General features: G+C 35.2%; 1 protein-coding gene and 1 pseudogene across 2 annotated transcripts in view; one reads left to right on the forward strand and one right to left on the reverse strand.

Annotated features, from left to right (window-relative positions):
* The window catches only part of KCTD8 (potassium channel tetramerization domain containing 8), a 255,814-nt gene that overhangs the window by 135,459 nt on the left and 103,971 nt on the right, over positions 1 to 16,384 (forward strand). The gene's annotated exons all lie outside the window — the stretch shown is intronic.
* LOC101280559 (dnaJ homolog subfamily A member 1-like) lies at positions 3,793 to 5,122 on the reverse strand (annotated as a pseudogene).

A 16,384-nucleotide genomic window follows, 5' to 3' on the forward strand; every position in this document is an offset into this window, starting at 1 on the left:
TTTAAACAATTTTGTATGATAGCTTGGCAGATGTATCACTGGATGGAGAAAATCAAGTTCAGGGATGTCAAGTGAGTTGCCTAAAATCACAGTTAGTATTGTAAAGCCAGCCTCAAATTGAACCATTCAGATTCCAAACCCTTACACTTAAAAAGAGAATAAATTGGTAAACTGTTAAGCAATCACACATTCAGAAATGTTAACAATTCTTAGGTTAAGAAAATAATATATTTACCAAAAGTCTCCAAGGGGAAACCAGTATCAATATTGGACATTAGCAGAAGAATCTTTATTCCTAAAATACTATTGGGGACAATTATCCAGCCTAAGGGGCAATTGAAGGAATAGTTAATTAAGCAAACTTTGAAAGATATTTTATGATGAATATTTATTACTCAATTTTAAGATTGCACACTAGGTATTGTCTACTACATATATCCGTTGTCAATATTTTATGACTATGCTGAAATGTCTCAGGAGCACTTGGGAAAAAAATGAGAATGAAATTGTTTTCTGAGAGTTAAACTTTGAAGTCAACACATAGTAGATCAGCTCAGAGATATACAAAGTTGCCCTAAAGAGAAATACCAACTTCTTGAATTATAAGACTAAATTTAATTTAATTTCATATACTAAAATATCAAAAGAAAGAATATGCCCTTAAGAAAGGATTTAGTCAGAAAATGAAGTATAGAAAAGAGAGGGTCCCAGAATTGATTTGACTGTGTCAATTCGAATATGGTCTAGAGAAGAAGGTGCCTTTTTCAACAAACTTTGAATATTCCTATCTCATTGGACAAGCCATCCCTAAAGTGAATATGTATACATCAGGCTGTCTTATCCTTCCATTCCATTGTTATCTCATTTATCTACCTCTCTTCATTTTAACTCAGTATTCTCTAGACCGTCTCTGATAAAGATTTTGTTTCCTGTATAGAACAGTCTCTATAGCTGATTATGCCTGCTGGGGTGATATAGATCATGTGATGATGATTTTTTGTTGTTGTTATATATCAACCAGGAGGCATTCTAGTGTGTATAAAGGGACTATTAATTCTTCTCTCAGACTTATTTCTTATGAACAGAACACTGATATTTTTTACAATATTCCCAACAAGCAAAAAACACATTTTCCAATCCCTCTTGCAGGATGCTAAGGCTGGGAAAACAGAAAAATCAAAGGATTTTAGGAAAATGGTAGTATGGAGTTGTCACACCTTTCCTGAACTACTACTTACCTCTGAGCACTTTGTTATGTGAAAAAATAAAGTGAAACAGCTATATCCTTTGGACAAGCCACTGTAAAGTCTCTGTTGCCTGCACTCAAATACAAACCTGAGTGATGCAGTGAATCTTACAGTAAGCCTTTGGAAGACTGTTGTCATAAAGATGAGGATGGCAGATTAATTAATTAAATCAGCAAAAGATAATCAAGTACATACTGTATACAAGGTTCATGGTGGGAAATTGTGCATAAAACAGCCTTGATCCTGATCTAATCGCTCATACAGTAAAAAAATAGGGGTTAAAGAGAGGACAGAAAGTGAGAATAAAAAGTACAAGTAAAACAGGTATTATGATAAATACTTTGAAGGAAATCGGTACAGAGTGAAGTGATAGGCAAGACAGGGTAGGAAGTGTTTACCCAGGGAGGTTGATGAAGGCTGCTGTGAGCACATGGCACTTCTGGAACACAAATGGAAGAAATGGAGCATGGGCATTGCAAGGAGTAGATTCTAGGCATGAAGAACAGCATGTGCAGATCCATCTGGAAATGCCATTTTGTGAGGCCCCTGCTTCCACTATCAGGCTTCTCCTGTCACTCTAATCTTGTCCTTTTGCTTGCCTTCTTAAAATGTCTTAAACAAGGTACATTAGAAAAGAGGAGGTATTGATGGGCTTTTCTTAGAATCAGGAATAATGGATTTTGTTTCATTTCTCTCTCTTCCATTCTTCTAGTCACCATTGCATAGGGATTTATTATAGATTCAATAACCTTGGCTCCATTTTCTCACACACAACTGCTGCTTTACTGTTGTGCATCCAGTCTTTCAATTGCAAAACTTTTCCTGAAAATGAATTCTAGCAGAGTTTTCTAAGGCTGTAATTATGCTTCCAAAATAAAAATACTTTATTGGGTGAGGTCTATTTTTCAGTGATTCTCTCTACACCACCAAAATGTATGAAGTCTTATTTCATAATATTTATAGGGAAAAGGTACCAGTGACTAGGCATAGCTATATATCTGAATCATAACATGTATTCTTATAATTTAAGGCAATACCAGAATCTAAAGTGGATTTCTACTGAAGAAAATTCTGAAATATCCTTTTCTAAGTGCCTTTTAAAAAAACTTAGTTGCAAATAAAAAATTCCCTCCAGATCTGGAGTGCCCAAACATTTTCACAAAGGGATCATTTTCTTTATGTGAAATTGTATATGAAAGGATAGACATAAAATATAGGAGCGGATAAGAGTAACTTGCTGCAGGACTTGATGCTCTTTGGGAACAGGGCATAGGAGTGTCATTCTCTACTGGTCCACTTCTCATTGGAAATATTGAGACACAGGGAGAACGTGAAGAATATAGGATTGATTTTACAAACAGCTATACTTTTCACATTTCAGGTCCATCAGTTTTTGGCATTGTGTAAACCTTTGCAAGTTACTGTTCTTATACTTGATTTTCTCATCTCTGAGAGGAATTAAATAATAGGTCTTCAATTTGAAGTGAGAATTTAACTAGAAATTTATCTATAAGAAGATCATGGCACAGGAGTGCATTATCTCTATTATTTTATCTTATTTATTTATTTTTTGCTTTTGAATCAGTATATTAAGGAGACATTCATACATTTCAAGAATTGCTTAAATTCTGATATCCAGAGTTAAGCTTGTGAACATATGACTTTAAACATAGAATTAAAGCTATTCATAATTTGCTATTCTACCAACATTAAATTACATTTACTTTGGAGCATAAGTTAAATGGTTTAAAGTAAGCCTGTAACATACCTGCAAAACACCTTCCTAACTCATACATGCAAATTACTTCTCATTACTCTAACCTCTAAGTTACCCTGCTCCAGAAGTGACTACTCTAAGGCTTACTGTGGTCCAAAGAGAAGGAAGAAAAAAAAAAGTAACCAGGACCAATAGCTAGATATATTAAAAAAAAGATGGCACAGCAGAAGGGAATGCAATCCTACAAGTGCAAGCCCTCAAGAAGCAGCATGTTATGTGATAAACCCCTTCTTTAGAAAGGTATCATTTCTATCACTGATACCACAGGCTAAATTATATAGCATGCCATCTTCAAGTAACAGTTGAGGCAATAGAATAAATGCAGAGGCATCACAATGAATCCCACTTAATACCACTATACAGACCAACACTTTTCTACAAATTCTTTGTCTGACTGCCAGTTAAATACAATTTTAACTTCATAGCTTAGCAATTAAGGGTCATACACTGAAGCCAATACATATACCTGGCATTTCAGTCTAAGCTATTCCATGTACATAGCTGAAATCAGTTACAAAGTATGGCCTAACAAATGCTAGGGGAAATTTTTTAAAGTAGTTTTTACAAGTATTAAACTTATCTTGCACACTGAAGTCATCATACATACAGGGCAAAGTCAGAGCTTTTATATTTGAGTTTATTCTTCATTTAACTTTTAAAACACTACTATAGTTGAATATTAAAACAAACAATAGCAAGTAGTGAGCATATTATGATTCTAGTCCTTCACTCAGTCACTACTGCAAATAAAATGCCAGCAGTGAGTGTTATTCACTGGCCCCATTAGGAGGTCTGACACTGAACACCACCCCGAGGATGATGTTCACCATCCCCATGTGCTTCTCCATTTTAATGGTGCCATCTTTCCTGATTTGGATCGAAGTCCACTAGTTCTACCTGGTCCATTTCATCAGTCTCTTCTACTTCCTTCCTCTCAGGTAGGAGTTTTTCCAGCAAAGAGAGTTTATCCGGGGAGAGAAAGCCATTCTCAGGAAAGTTTACCTTAAATTCAATGATTAGGCGACCCTTTTCATTGGTCTATGATAAATTGGCATGCCTTCATTTAGCACACACTTGATATCTCCATGCTTGACAATCTGACCTGGATGAGAAGTGATGACTATGGTTTGGTTGTCAAGAGTAGATATTGGCTTTTGGAAGCCACACAATGCCTCAACCAGCTGTATGTCCAGACACATGAAAATGTCTTCTCCTTGTCGAGTAAAAACAGCATGGTCCTTCTGATCTAAAACGATGATAATATCTCCTGGCTCCAGTCCTGGTTCTTGGTCTCCTTCACCATGGAATGTTATCTTCTGGCCATCTTTCATGCCTTTGTCAATATGAACTTCTAGAATTTTCTTCTCTCCAACTATCTTCCTTCCATTGCAGCTTTTACATCTATCTTTAGGACTGATCCGCTCCCCATGGTCCTGGCACTCTATGCAGACAGACTGAATTTGCTGAACCATTCCAGGTCCTATCTGATGAATTCTTATTTGCATTTCAGTACCTCGGCAATTGGGACAGCACTCTACTGCTCCTTTCTTACCACCTCGGCCTTCACATTTGTCACAAATCACATTCTTTTGCAGAGCTAGTTTTCTTGTATATAAAACTATATAAATCTTCTAAGGTTACTGTGAGTTGATGCACAACATTTTTGGCTCTCCTTTCTCTCTGCATCCTGCCTCCTCCTCCAAAACACATATTGAAGATGTCCATGGGGGAGCCCAAACCGCCACCTGCTCCACCTTCTTTAATTGCCTACTCTCCTCCTTTGTCATATAATTCCCTTTTCTTTGCATCAGAGAGCACTTCATAAGCTTGAGAAATCTGTTTAAACTTCTTTCCTTCATTTGGATTCTTATCAGGGTGGTACTTCAAGGCCAGTTTCCTGTAAGCCTTTTTCAATTCTTCTTGGGTGGCATTGGGTTTGACCCCCAAAACATCATAATAAGTGGTTTCTTTCACCATTTCCTACAGCCGGTGAGAGGGACAATGCTGGTGTGGGGGAGCGGGAAGGAGCGCGTTGCCGTGCGCAGCTCGGGCAGCCGCCGCTCCTCCGCTTTTTCACCGAGCGTTCTAGAAAGTTCCGCCTGGAGCGCTGCAGCCGTTGTCTTTTGTAGCCGCTATTATTTTAAATTTAAAAATTGACTCTGTAGTCACAGCATCTTTCCCTGCAACTCTCTCACTCCATGTTTTTACACTGTCATGGATTTTTAACCACAAAAGTATGCAGTCCCTAAATCCTCTACGTTTTCTCCATATCAGTCACCTCCTATTTTTACTTCCTTCCTATTCATCTTAAGCATCGTGGTGAAATTTCAGTTAGTGTTTTGCAAATCTCCTGGTTCTTTACTGGGTAAAACCCTGACTCTGGATAAATCTAGCTGTGTGCTTCTTCTGCACCCTTATTCAGAGTGCTGAAAGCTGTTATAGAAAATTACAAACTGAAGCTTGTATTAAAAGAGTGGTGCCCACCCTCAGTTGGATCCTAATGCTTCCTCAGTAGTTCAGTGTTCTTTGAGTTCTTCTCTCTTCATTATCTATGGCAGCTATTCCAACCCTCTCTGAATTTCCAGGGCTAGCTAACACATAACACACATTCCCAGCTGGTTCCTCACATAGAAACTAAAAGTAATAAGGATGAAAACCTTTGTGACTTACTGCTATCGATTTCTAGACTGTATCACACTGCTCTTCCCTCCTCTCCTTCTGTCTACCATCTTATCTAAAGTGAATTCCTGCATCTCTACCCAGGATTCTACTCTTTTCTGCCTGTTCAAGGACACATTTCATAAATTAAACCCCCTCCTTTCCTTTTTCTTTCTTCAAATAAAATGTTTTTCTGTTTCAAACTTTTTTTCACTGGATTTTAAAGATGATGTATTCACTTTAATCTTAAAAAGGAAAAGCAGCCATAAACATAAACCATAACCATAAAGAAGCAAACCTGAGTCCACAATTTAATCATACTTTCCTGGTCACACACTGACCTATATCTCTCCTCTCCCTTACAATCAAACACCAGGAAGTTGTATGTGTATCTACTTCTTCAAATCTCAATCATTCCCCAAGCTACTGCTCTCTGCCCTCTTCCCCCACTATTCTACTTAACCTACTATCTACAAGGTAACCAATGACCTCCTTGTTTCTATGTCTAGAGCCACTTTTCCCCCACATCTCACTTGAATTCTCAGCAGTATTTAGCAATATTGATTATTACTTCTTGTAAAACTTTCTTCTTTGGAGTTTCATGTACCAGATGACAGCTTGAGCACCAGAATCTAGCTCACTTATTTCAAAAGCTTTTATAAATCAGTCAGAAATTTCACAAAAACAGAAGTTAAATACAGTTACAATAATAACAAGAAATAATTTATGTCAGTAATGAATCAGAAATTTCATAAAGTTGGGATATAGAAAGAAGATAGCATAAGATAAATGTAGAATATCCTGTAGATATCAGGGATAAGCAAGGACTTCCCAAGGAAGTCCAGAGATGCTCCAGGTTCAGAGTCAACAAATTCAAAGACCACTGGGAATCAACCAGATAATTTATTAAGTAAACACCTTTAGAATACCTGAGACAGATGACTTTCTTCCCCCTTCCTATTGTAAACTAAGTATCTAACAACTGGTATTTTTAACATAAAGATAAGTACTGGAATTTCTTTCTTAAACACAGAAAGTGATCTACCTGAGCACAGTTACTAGTGTGCATTGAGGATGAGAAAGAAGTATCATGGAGCTTAAGGATACCCTAGACAAGGAGTTGCCAAACTTTTCTTAACAAAAGACTTGATAGTAAGTCAAGTCTTTCAGGCCATATAATCTGTTGCAACTACTCAGTTCTGTCTTGGCATGAAAGCAACCATAAATAGTACCTAAACCAATGAGCACGGCTGAGTTCCATTAAAATCGTGTTACTTGTGTCAACCTCTGCTCTAGATCCACAAAAGACCAAGGAGAGAAATGAAAAGAAATATAGTTTCATCAAGTAGTAAAATGACTGTCTCCACTGCCAAATTGCTTACTCCTTCCTCTGGCAGTGTAGATGTCTGACGTCCTGTTTCTTATCTGTGCAGCCTATAGGAAGATTACCTGTTGACATGCCCAAATATTTATACTGACAATTGCAGTTGATCTTCCAGTTGAAGAGAGCTATCACCTAGAAGAGACATATATAACTGGTGAGAAAAAGATTTAAGCCACTATACTAGCTAAGATAGTATTTCACTTATACTTATAAATGAACATGTGACATCTGAAAAAAAATTAACATCACCAAAGAGAAGACAAGAACCAAGATAAACTAAAAGAAAAATCAGCTCTGGAGGATTAGAGATAATTCAGAGAATGAAAGAAAACTTAAAGTTAAATGTAATTGTCCTTATTAAGATTTAGGTGTAAATTAAACTATTCGAATGATTATTTATAAATTATAAAAATGACTGTGGAAATAAAAAAAAGACAAAGTCTGAGTGGTAAAAATGAACATAGTTAAGGTGTACTGGTGGAAGAAATTATCTTATAAAAGAGCAACAAATCATCCAGGAAAAAAAATCAGGAAATCTGACAGAATTTAGACAAAAAAGAAACAGATGAAAATTATGAGGATAATTAAGAAAAGTAAATCAGAAAAGCCCAGTGCATGTCTAAAAGGAATTTTAGAGGGAGAATAGAGAGACACTGATTTGCCTTATCTGATGTTCTGAATACATGGGTAAAAACAAGTTTTTAATTACTAAGCGAGATGAATGAAAAGAACCAAAAGAGCAAAACTTTAGAATATCAGGGTTAAAGAGAAAATCCTAAACTTATCCAAAAAGAAATGAAACAAAGCAATTATGTTAATATATGTTGATTTCAAAGAATTGGCACTCAGATAGACATCAGACTTCTCATGAGAAACATCAGAACCTAGAACAATGGCTTTCCAAGTCTGAGGGAAAATGTTGTGAACCTAGAGTTCTGTATCTGAATATATTATTGATCAAATGTGAAGTTAAAATACACACTTTTGCAGGAGTAGAATGACTCAGAAATTTCACTATACATATTTACTTTGTGAAAAACAAAATCACTGGAGGAAGTATTCCGGGAAATAAAAAGAAAAACCTCCACCGAAAATGGGGGCAGGGAGGGCAATATGGAATACAAAAATACTTATAAAGAAGTTGGAAAGGCAACTACAAACAATAGTTAAAATAACATAATCTTACATCACTATGAGTTCGATCCCACATTTTGAGTCTATGGTATATAAAGTTTACATAATCATATATTAAATTCTGTACAGTGGTTAAACATTTTTAGTATTAAGCTATAGAAATAAATAAAATTACTTTTAGAATTTATATTTATAGAAGAGAATGCAAAAGGTAGGAACCTAAAATAATTTATGCCAAAATTTTTTGAGAAATGGAAGAAAAGCTAAGTAGCTAATTTTCTCTTTTTGTAATTTAAGGGAAAATAAATGATATTAAAAATGATAAGTAACTCAAGAAAAATAGATTACAATCTGTTACATAAATAAATAAAAAATGCAAACCCTAGAAGAAATTAAAATTATTAACTAACAAAGATTTAGATGTAGAGGGGAAGAGAAATGAGAGGTTGCAAAAATTTCCTAAATGTTTCATCTTTTATAGGTGAGGAGTAATAGAAATCTAAAGTTGGTGGATTATAAAATACAATTTTAAATGTAATCCTTGGCAACAACCTCCAGATAGCCTAAAAAACTAACAGGGGTCGATTCTGTTGTAGAGAAGGAAGATTTTAAGTTTTTAGTTTTATTTTTTATTACTTTTTTCATAGTGTCCTTGAATTATTTCTATTATAAGCATTTAAATATAAAATTTAAATGATTTACTCATGATATATTCATACAATGGAATATGATGTCATTAAAAAGAATAGCATATATCTCTATGAACTGATAGTGAAATATATGCACAATCTAATATATATATGAATGTCTGGTGAATGTCTGGTGTAATGAACGTCTGGTGTAATGCACACCAAAGGCTTCTGAGGATTGAGATTGCATTGGTGAAGGAAATGGGACTTACTTCTTACTTAATGCACACTTCACTGCTTGGATCAGATTATAAGGAACATATAACTTATGTAATTAAGAAAATAAAACCTATTACTTGACTTCCACGACATTGCATTTTTTCTTACTACTTTTCTGTCCATTCTTTCTCAGACTGCTTCATATCTCAGCTATATTCTGCTGGTTACAAATCTGAATTAACAACCCAGATATCTTCTGGAACTTCAGCCTAATATATCTTAACTACCACCAGCTGCATCTACTTGTATGTCTCACATCATCTGAGACACACATTTCCAAAATAGAATGTACAATCTCTGTGCTTTACCTCACCAACCCAAAGCAACCGGTACTGTTGTCTAGTTTGCCTTTCTTTATTATGAATGAGAACTCCATCCCACCGGGTGCCCAAGCTAGACCTTGGGATGACATCACTAATTCTCCATCTTCACGACTGACTATATCCAATCAAACACTAGATCCTATCCATTTAATCTTCTGCTCTCTTGAATTTATAAATTTTTCTTTCTTCTACAACCCAGTTTGATTTAGGCCAAAATGCTTACCATATTTTACATGACCATTTTTATCTCGCCATTGGTTTATTTCATCAGCCCTATCTATCTATCATGACTCCTTCCTTGTTCGTTCTGTTTCGTGAAGGAGAAGCTACCTTTATTTCCCTAACTTTGGCAGGTTTCCTTGCAGGCTTTTGCAGGTGTTGTTTTTGTATTGGAATTTCTTTCCTCACATCTCTGCCAGGCAAACAACTGATATACTTTTCAGGTCAGAAATTAGATATCTGTTCCAAAGGATCCTGTGTCTATCCCTCTTTGTCTCATAGGTATTTATTTATCTACATCTCCTAGCATATCTTCATTACCTAAACCAGTGCCTGGTAAACTATAAACAATAACAATTTTGTATTAAATGGATTAATCAATGATATATGTCATTCTTCTAGACAGAATCTGACTTACAGATGGAACAAATAAATGACAAACCAACTCATTGCTAAGGATTAACAAGGAGGAGAAAATTTTCATTGAGTTTATTGTGAGCTAGGAAATACTGTTGCTTCAAATTAAACAAAGTACCAAATTAGAGACCAATTTCATTTAAGATTATAGGTACCCTACCAAGGCCAAATGACTGACCTGCTTCAGGATATTTGTAGCCCAGGGGCCACATGACCACATGGCCATCATGTTTATTATGACCTGCTGTAACTCTAGAGATATATCTCTGTCTGTTGGTGTGCTCACTTAAATGCTTTTTAACTCACATGCACCAAATGGTGCTCACCCCACATTTGATGCCACTGATGCACAGAGATTGGGGGAGCACACACTAAGAAGGTGTTACCATTCACTGATTGGAGCTCATGGGCAGGTCACAGATACATATGTCTCCAGTTTTCTTAGAATTCTGCAGAAAGTATGCTTGGGCTAGGCATAGCTGTGCACACCACAGCACTGTGTTACAAGAAAGTGACCCACCATCCTGCTGCTCTCATTTTATGTGAGATGAATCTGAAAGTGACCTCAAAACTGGGAGAAAACAGTCTGAGTTTGGATATATAGTCTGAAACAGAATATCAGGGAGTGAGAATGCCAGCTGCCTGCCAAGTGGAGGCTTTGGGTAAAATGAAGATTTTGCACAGCACCCCTTGTTGGGAGAGGAGGAAAACCCTGATCCCAGCTGGCTCATTACCAGGCAAATTCAGGAGAGTATCTGGATTATTCATTGAACAAACCTGTTTGTCTTCCCACAAACATTATTGCATATACAGAATAGCAACAATAAGCAAAAGAATCAAATAATGAGTTCTATGCTGTGTGTGTATAGAAACACGTATTTATGCATAAAGAAAGCTGTGAAGGAATGCATAGCAAACTTCAGTCTTAAAGGTGGCAGAGGATAGGGTATAAGAATGCTTTCTTCATGCATCTACGTAAATTTTTTTCTTTTATTTTTTTATTGGAGTATAATTGTTTTACAGTGTTCTGTTAGTTTCTGCTGCACAACAAAGTGAATCAGCTATATGTATACCTGTATCCCCTTCCTCATGGACTTCCTTCCCACCCCCCAATACATCCCACCCATCTAGGTCATCACAGAGCACTGAGTTGTACTCCCTGTGCTATACAGCAGGTTCCCACTAGCTATCAATTTTACACATAGTAGTGTATATATGTCAATCCTAATCTCCCAATTCATCCCACCCTCCCATTCCCCCTCTGTGTCCACATGTCCATTCTCTATGTTTGCATCTCTATTCCTGCCCTGCAAATAGCTTTATCTGTACCACTTTTCTAGATTCCACATAAATGTGTTAATATATGATATTTGTTTTTCTCTTTCTGACTTCACTCTGTATGACAGACTCTAGGTCCATCCACATCTGCAAATGTCCCAATTTCGTTCCTTTTTAAGGCTGAGTAATATGCCATTGTATATATATATACCACATTTTCTTTATCCATTCCTCTGTCGATGGACATTTAGGTTGCTTCCATGTCCTGGCTACTGTAAATAGTGCTGCGATGAACATTGGGTACATGTATCTTTTTGAATTATGGTTTTCTCAGGATATATGCCCAGTAGTGGGATTGCTGGGTCATATGGTAGTTCTATTTTTAGTTTTTTTAGGGAACCGCCATACTGACTGTGTTGATTTACATTCCCACCAGTAGTGCAAGAGGGTTCCCTTTTCTCCACATCCTCTCCAGCATTTATTGTTTGTAGATATTTTGATGATGGCCATTCTGACTGGTGTGAGGTGATACCTCATTGTAGTTTCGATTTGCATTTCTCTAGTAATTAGTGATATTGAGCATCTTTTCATGTGCCTCTTGGCCATCTGTCTTCTTTGGAGAAATGTCTATTTATGCCTTCTGCCCATTTTTTGATTGGGTTGTTTGTTTTTTTATATTCAGCTGCATGAGCTGTTTGCATATTTTGGAGATTAATCCTTCATCAGTTGCTTCATTTGCAAATATTTTCTCCCATTCTGAGGGTTGTCTTTTCATCTTGTTTATGCTTTCCTTTGCTGTGCAAAAGGTTTTAAGTTTAACTTCACTTTCTAGGTGCATCAAAATGCACTTAGGAGTTAGGTCTGTAGTCATATGTAGTTGTGTCTTCTCTATTGCTATTTTTTTTTAGATTTTATACCTTAGATAATTTTCATTTACTATTACATTAAAAAATGAGTGAACCATTAAAAGGAGAAAAAGACATAATCAATATTAACCATATGTATTTACTGTACTCTAAAAAAATAACCAATCATTGATCTCTAGTGATTCAAGTCCTGACTTGAATGGCCTTTCTGTTTGTAAATGCAATTAGAAAGTCTAGTGAGTTATCTGGCTTAGAACACCCCCGCCACTTGTTGAGAACCTAAATGTATATTGAAAAAAAAAGATAAATAAAATACCCCCTCCACTCTCAAAGAGCTCCCAAAGAGCAAAATATGTCATTTGAAAAATCTCTAGAGAACATTTTCCAACATTTAACTACTTCAAAATCTGAAAATATACCTCTCCCCACAGTCACATTTTATCAAACTTTAAAAATTACATATCAAGACACCTGAAATTCAAAAGAGAAGTGGATTTTGGAACTGAGAGGGGAAAGTGATAAGAGAATAATTATGACCCTTTATCTCTGATAGGATCCCTGTGGGCACTCTGGTTATAACCACAGGTCTCCTTCAGTTTCTTCACTTAGATCAGCCCAGTTAAGTATCCTTTGCGATGATGACGTGAGATTACATAATGACAATGAGGAAACCGAGAAGAATAAAAATATAGTATTCAGCTTTTAAAATTCAAGTTAGGGATTTAGAGATGCAAATAAATTATTTTGGTCTTTTGTTTTGCAGATTCTGAATTACTTGCATTTCAGTTTCATACCATAAAGCGCATTCGTTTTTTTTATCCCCTCCCTTTGGATTTGCTTGGTAATGCCATGGTTTGTTGAATGTTAAATACTGTATGTTTTCTCCTGGGTCCCAGCATTGTAATGACGGGCTTTCCATCTGACTGGCAAAGGGGATGGTGTTCCTAGTGTCCATTGCGATGGACATACTATGGTATTTGTTGGTGACTCTTGGATTTCAAAATCTAACTGCTTTAAAATAAAGCCAAAGTGGGTAGCTTTATTTGCTATATGTAAATATGGTTTGAGGTTGAGTGAGCAATTTTCATTTTCATTTGACTGATTTGGATGCAACGTATAGACAGGAAGATTATCTACCTTTGTGGTGAAAGAAGCTCCTCCTATTAACATGGAAAATTATTTGGAGATTGCTGGTAACACTATGTAAGATAGGAAAGTAATGGAGAGAAAGGGAGTTTATTGTAGATATTGTCTTTGTTGTCATTTAAGATGTGAATATAAAATACTTTTGAAAATTTTGGAGGAGGAAAATGATGGAGAAAGGATATTCGAACTAAAGGCTATTCATGTCTGTAATTTAAAAGATTGGTTGGAACATTATTTATGGAAGAATTTGAAGCCCTAACTGGATCTTAGAAAATTATTTACCTTAAGAGAAATCTCCAAGCCTGAAATTCAGACCTATATGAAAATAATATAAAGGATTCAACATTTATCTCTTCATATTTTATTTAAGAAAACTCTGTGTTATAGTGAATGTTATTTGATAGTCTGCATTTTTTTTATTGATTAGTATATTACTTTACATTTAAATTGCAATCCACGTTTCATTATTTTTATCTTTCACTTTGTAAGGAAGAGGCCCTAAGCATTACACACAATATGGGCATAAATGTAAGCATATTTACTTTCCTTTAATAGTATATTTAATCCTTGTAAATATCACAACCTTCTCAAAACATGCATCCATAATTTCAAACTAAACTACATACATAATGAAATATTGTAATATCAAATCATATGTACATTAAACAAAGAATGGATCAAATTCCATATTGTTTTTCCTACTTCTTTTCAATTTACGTATTACTCTTTCTGCTGGGTTATGATTAGTATACAATCTATTAAACCAGAAAAATGAGATTTACGTAATTTTCTTAATGAACTGTCTGAATTTCGAACATGTTTTACTTTTTTAGAGGAAAAGAAGAGGTTTTGTTGTAATTTGATCTCTACCATGGGCATAGATTAAGCGCTTAACTAGCACTTGTCAATTGATTGATTAAATGATTGACTGATTGATTGATTAAATGATTGATTGTACTACACTAATATCAGTTTGAAAACTTTGTTGCCATATCCAGACATGAGACATCACATACACTTAAATGTTCTCTTTTTCATCTTGACCTGTAGAAGGTTTTATTTAATTTATAAATGTAGATCACTGAATTATATATAAAGGAGCACCTGCATATAATGGGACAATTTTGTATCTACATATAATAGCAATTAAATATGAAAAACATACAAGGGATGTATTTCAGTATACAGAAATAAGCAATAGTGACTATAACAGTTGGCTGTATTCGCATATTTGTAAGTTGCTTAAGGAAGTGATATTAACCTTTTTGTAATTAATAAATCTGTCTTCTGTCTGGGTCTCTTTAAACTATTATACACTGAACTTCTACACTATTTTAATATTATGATTTTTGACTAAAGATTTTTATTTAGGTATATAGATTTATGAGTGATAAGACTGCATTGTGAAAAAATTTATGTACACTCTGTGGCCTATTTAATAATAATTTCTACTTTGCTCGTCATGTCAGTTGATATAATGAAAAGCAGCTTGAATCAGAATGTTTTCTCTTAGGGTTAGAAATTAATTATGCAATTAATTGGAAAATAAGTTACAGTGGAAATAATCTGTGTTATACCCAGTGTTCTATTATTTTTTTAAATAAAGGTTCACATTGTGTTTGTAATCTGACATCACAATGATGGTATATTGACCTTCAATAAATATGTGTCATTAGACAAAACATTGAAAATATATATATCTAGTATTGCACTATTTTCTAAAAATGATATTCCTCTTGAGAATAATAATGTATAAACAAATATAGGATGACTTCACAATGTGAAAGTGTTTGGGCATTTCCCATAATATAACAGATCAGTTTTAAACAACAGATATAGATGAGCTGGCTTAATTCTAACTGTAAGTTTGATTAATTCTGGGCACTATTGCAAAGAAAGTATGTGATCATCATTACTAGAACCTGAACATGGGCTTGGAAGGCCTCTTGAGTTTCTCCTAATCTGATCTTCCACTTAGACTAATAGCCCTCTACAATATCCCTAACAAACATTCACCAGATTGTGGTAAAATTCTTTAGGAATGAGGAACTTCTCCACTAGCTTTGATTGGATAACTCTTAATAAAAATATCATTTCTTATATTGAGCTCAATTTTGTTCCTTTATAACTTTTTATTAGTGTTCCTGTTTGTGGCTGTTTTGGTTAAATAATTCATTATGTATTTGAAGACAGCTGTCAAGCCACTCTCTCCAGTTGAAATGTCTCTGATATCTTTAACCATTCTTTATATCTTTTGGTTTTTCAGACACCCTAGGCATTCTGGTGCTTGCCTTCTACTGAAGATAATCCAATTTGTTAATTAGAGGCTTGTCTTTTTCCTTTTCTTTCTTTTCTTCCTTTTTTAATGATCTGTGGCAGAGAGTGCTAGTTACCTATTAAAATACATTTTTTCTTCTTTACTAACAGAACGCCAGTTTTATTGGAGACACATTCAATAAAAATTCATAATTTCTTAGCTCCCCAAGATGGCCATTCACATATTTTCTGACCAATCATATTTAAGTACAAAATGTTGGCTATATTCTCCCTAAAAATGCCTTTACAGGGGTATTGACTCACATTGATGGACCTTTTATTTTACCTTTCTTCTTTCTGACTGTAAGTCAGTAAAAAAGAGGTGGATCCATCATCTTGTGCTAATGAGGCAATAAGCACTCGCTAAGAGTGGCTGAACAGGAATATTGAAGGTCAGTAGATCTCAGATTGAAATGGAGCAGGGCCCTGTGGTCCTTCCCCGCCATGTCCTCCACCTGCCTTTTGTCTGTGGAGAAACTTTAGCCAAAGAATAAGTTTAATCAGAGCAGTGAGAAAATATAGAAGCAAAGGATAACAGTCCAACAAGACTAAATAATAATAGTTTAGTCATTAAGCAAAGTCAAGGACCTTTAGTTCTCAAGGGCTATAGATAATATTCTGAGCCATATCCTTTGAGCTGTCCTGTAGATACTGAAACACCCACCAGGTGGAAGAAGTTACGTACACGATGACCAAACTGTAGCCATGACA

Source organism: Orcinus orca, chromosome 4 (assembly GCF_937001465.1).
Source record: "Orcinus orca chromosome 4, mOrcOrc1.1, whole genome shotgun sequence".
Taxonomy (NCBI): Eukaryota; Metazoa; Chordata; class Mammalia; order Artiodactyla; family Delphinidae; genus Orcinus; species Orcinus orca.